This window comes from Salvia miltiorrhiza, chromosome 8 (assembly GCF_028751815.1).
Source record: "Salvia miltiorrhiza cultivar Shanhuang (shh) chromosome 8, IMPLAD_Smil_shh, whole genome shotgun sequence".
Lineage (NCBI taxonomy): Eukaryota > Viridiplantae > Streptophyta > Magnoliopsida > Lamiales > Lamiaceae > Salvia > Salvia miltiorrhiza.
The window spans coordinates 38555280-38560413 of NC_080394.1; positions in this window are offsets into that span (position 1 = coordinate 38555280).

The following is a 5134-nucleotide window of genomic DNA, read 5'->3' on the forward strand; positions in this document are numbered from 1 at the left end:
CTGAAATACTCTTCAGTAAAGAGTTATTAGCTAAGTTACTGGAATTTAACTAATGCACGTTAAGGCTTCAGTCGAGTTTGCTAAATCAGAGATGCTACAAGTCTTCCTGACTATTAGAGGATAGATCAGTCAAACTAATAACATACGCAGCGGAAATAACTTTATTTCGCAATAGCTGACTCAACCTAAACACCTCTAGATTGACTTGCAATAGAACAAGGACATCCTAGCAGTGATAAGCTAACCCAAAGTCGTCTCTCAAGGAAGATCTTTAAGGGCAATTAATTATGTCACAAGAAAGCTGTAAACTTAAGATAATTAAACTAAAACATGGAAAGTAAATTAACGTGAATTAAACTTAACTAGGCAAAAAAGAATTATTAACTAATGCTTGTAATTTAAACTTAACTAAAAACTTAATCTTAAAATTATCTAGGCGTGAAACTATTAAACCCTAGGCAATAATTAAATGAACTTAAGTAAAGAATTAACTAGGCAAATTAAATTTAAATAAATTTAATTAAAACTTCTAATCTAATCTAACTAGGCAGAAACTAAATTGCATAATTTAAAGTGAATAATTTAAATTGCAAAATTTAAAGGAAACGCAGGTAAAAGCAAATAAATAAACTTGATTAAAGAAATACCATAAATCGTCTCGAGAAGTAATCTGTCACGTAATTACAACTCTAAACGGGAACTAATCTAAAACATGAATTAAAAGAATTATACTAAACTAACTAAAAACAATAATCGAAACTAACACTAGAAAAGCAATAAACCTAAGCTTTAGCTAACTTGACGGAAACTAAAGATTAGGGCAAAATGGTTGATTTTACAATAAAAACTAAACCCTATTTATAGACCTCAAATTTCCCTAGATCACCATGGAAGTTGCCATGTAAAGTAGAACTCTAAAGGCAATAAAATCGTGCAAGATAAGGCAACTCCAGCTGGATACGCGCTCTGAGAAGTGCAGAGCTGAAAATCAGCTCTGGAAAATTATCTCTGGCGATCGTAACTCAGCTCTGGAAGGCGAACTCTGGTGCGTCAGCTCGGGAAAGGTAGTCAGAGCTGAAAAGTCAGCTCTGGCGTCGAGTGCTCTGAAAAGTCCAGAGCTTAAAAGTCAGCTCTGGCATAGTTGACTCTGTAAAGTACAGAGCTGAAAAGTCAGCTCTGGCAGTTGACTCTGGAGATGTCGGCTCTGCTCTGGATGTTGGCTCTGCTCTGGCGAGCGGGCCTTCAGCTCTGGCGCGGGCCTTTAGCTCTGCAGTCCAGAGTATGCACATAAACACGATTCTTAGCCCAAAATCTCCAAAATTTGCACTCTTCCATCTATAAAACCTAAATCTCCTGCAAAGCATAAAACAACACATAAAACGCACCAATTTCCAGAAGATTAACTTAAAATATGCGCATTCAAACCCCTAAAAGTAGAACAATTAAGCATAAATCAATAGCCTCGGTTGAGCACGTTGTTAGTCTTAGGTTTCTCTTTGCAGTTAATCAGAATTCAGTTTATCAAATGTAAGAACACAAGTAAGAATGTAAAACTGAAAGCTGTAAATAACACAGAAAATTTTACGTGGTTCGGAAAAACCTTCCTACATCCATGGTTGGTTGATCAAACCAACAACTTCACTCCGCAAGTGCTTAACTGGTGCACTATAAACCGAACTGTGTGCTTGTCGGGTGCTCACAACCGAACAACTGAAGATTCCACTCTTCAGTACCAACACTTCACTCGCGTTGGATTTCTCACTCCTAGCACGACCTTGCACTAGGATCTCACGGAGCCAGAGTACCTCCTGAACTCCTATTCTGCTCAAACACTCGATTCTGTAACTCGAAGGGAGGTTTGGAATACTGCCAACTAAACTTCAAAGAACAAGTTCTTTGGAGCTAGTTTGACCTAGGCTTCTGGGTGAACAGAGGTTTGCCTAAGGTCTAAGAGAATGTGTGTAATCAGCAGTGACTGTTTTTTGGTTTTGGAATTCTCTTCTTCGATTCAAGCTTTGGGGAGGTTAAGCTTTTGGCTGAGAAACTATTTTGGCAGACTTTCAGCTTATGTTGTTGAATCGGTGAAGATTGAAGTGATCCTCGAGCGCTATTTATAGGAGAGGTCTTGAATAGATCCGTTGGCGGAGAACGTCTTCAAGATTTCTTCCGTTGGAGAGCTTTTCGAATTTGGGCTGAGGCTTCAATCTTCGAGGTTCCTTGTTTGGTGAGAACGGCTATGTTGAGAGCAGGAGATGTGACGTCTCTGATAAAGTAGCCACCAAATAGGAATGACCTCTGCAGAGAGGGATGATCCTGAGATCTCTGCATTTAATGCGGTTGTACTTTTTGGAGTACGTGGCTTCCTTTGAACGTTGGAAGTTCAGTCCGAGGAAGAATGTTTAACTGATACTTGACTTTAGTATCAGTCCGCTGAATCCACGTGGCACGCATTAAGTAATCAGTTCCGAACTGATTCTTCAACTGATACTTCAGTTGGTATCTTCAGTCTTCAGTCTTCAATCCTTCGTTCTTCAGTCTTCAGTCTTCAGAACTGCAAGCTAAACTAGAAATGAACTCTAACACTTGAGTTCAAACAGTTCTAGTCTATTACAATTAAGGCCTATAGATTTTGGTATCATCAAAACAAGGATTAGGATATTTCAATAAAGTTCCCAACAGTGAGTAATGAATAATACGCCCCTAATTCTATGTACACGAGTCTTATTTATAAATTACAAAGTAAATCTAGCTCTAAGGCCCAATATTAAACAGTGCAATTGGGCTCAAATCGTTTACACACCTGGGTTGAAATACATGGAGTGCCACGGGTGGACTGTGAAGGGTGGTTTGCCAAGGCTAATTTACCAAGGGTGGTCTGCCAAAGCTACGTTGCCACGACTGATTTTTTGTTCTTATTTATATATTTATTTTTTCCCGTTGGTGTTTGATCTTAGCAGGTGAATATAATTACGTCCACATCACTTTTAAATATTTTATATTTATTAGTCATACGGATAAAATATAAATAAATTGTTCAATATATATATATATACAATATATATATATATATATATTAAAATATTTATATTGATCAGATTTGATTAAAAATATACTTTAATTAAGATATTTATTTATTTGTGTGTTTATTCTTTCTTGAATATTTAAAAAAATGCTAGATTAATCAACCAATTTATTATTTTTTTAAAACTTGGGGGAGGAGAAGCGGTAGGGTTTGAACCCTAAACCTCATTGTTCACAGATAGGAGTTCCATTGGGACATTAATCAACCATTATGATTGTATATCAATTATAATCCCAACAAATTAATTCCTTCCTCCATCCTCAAAAAAATGTCATAAGGCAGGGTGACACGGGTTTTAAGAAAAAACTCGTGTTGTTTATTTAGTGAGTGGAGAAAGGGGTCATAAGACTCTTAAATTAAGAAAAGTAGAAAAAATTAATTAAGTTAGTGAGTGGAGAAGGGGTCCACAAATTAGTGAGTGGAGAAAGAGATTATTAATAAAAATATATAGGACATCTTTTCGTGGACGAACTAAAATGGCAAATTAGGACATCTTTTCGTTGACCCGGGGAAGGGAGTATAACATAACCATAACACTATAATTTATTGCATTAGTTATTTTTAATCTTAAATATTTTATAGGTAATATTTATATTACATATATAATTTTTTTTAATGAAATATGTAATAATATATTTTTGTATAAAATGATCACACCATTACAAAAAAATCGCTAATAGATGACATGCAAAAAGCGTCATCTATAAGAAAATTGTCTGTCATTAATGAAAGTGTAGTCTATTTAGAGGCGCTGATAGACAACGGATATCCTGGCCGTTGTCTATTAGAGAATAGACGACAGATAAAAAAACTGTCATCTATTAGATAATAGATGACGGTTTTCAGACGGCCAGAGAAATCGTCGTCTATTATATAATAGATGACGACGCAAAAACTGTCGTCTATTATAGAATAGACGACGATTTTTCCGTCCATCATCTATTCTCTAATAGATGATAGTAGTTTTTTTGTCCGTCGTCTATTCTGGAATAGATGACAGAACGGACGATCATTGTCTATTTCAAATATTACAATTTTATTTTACAATTATATTTAAATTTTTTATTTTTTTTAATATTATTTTACATGCATTTTTCACTCCTATGTCGCGTTTATTCTTAGTGTTTCGGGCATTTTTATCAAGTTGTTGAGTTGTCTATTGGTTAATTTGCATATTTTTGTGGAATAGACTACTTGTCCATGTTCGTGCTGTTTTTACAGGTTTTTGGACTCGATTTGGGAAGATTTGGTTGATATTGGAGAGAAGTACTCGAAGAGACGAGTCCGTAGACGCAAACGGAGCTTAAATCGAACATCGGAAGAGCAAGAACGAGCGTCGAGAAGTCCGCGTGTCGGGGGACACGTGGTCGCACGCGAGGAGTGCACGACAGAGGTCGCGCGGTCCGAGCATGCGGCCGCATGCTCCGGACGCGCGACTAGCCAGCAATCCCTGGACGACCATGCGCCCTCGTCACGCGGCCGCGCGTAGGGACCGCACGCGACGTCGCGGGCCTTGGCCATGTGGCCGCACGACGAGACCGCGCGATCGAACGCCTTTTCGCCCAAAATTTCAGATTTTATCAGTATACGCGCTTTTGGGGTATTTTGAGCCCTACAAGACTTAGGGCATATAAATACTCCCCAAGAACTTATTCTCTGGACTTTATCATTTTTTACTTTTCCTGAGAGCTGAGAGAGACGGAGAACGGAGCCAGAGCAAGAACTGAAATCCTCGTTTTTACTACGGTTTTATTGTTGAATGCTTTTCTGTTTTATTGAGACTTCGATTCTAGTTCATATGTCTATGTGTGGCTAGAAAACTTTTTTCCCATGGTTTATGGAGTAAACATGATTTAAGTTTCTGACTGTTTGATTCAATCAATCGAGATTGTTATTCCTTTTTATGTTCTTGTTTATATTGTTTGCTTTATTGCTTGATCACCAATTTAGCATAATCATAGGTTTTAATTTGATATCGAGATATGATAATTATTACCTGAACTAAGAACATAGAACACATTTATTTTAATTTTAAAAGGAATTAATATTTGT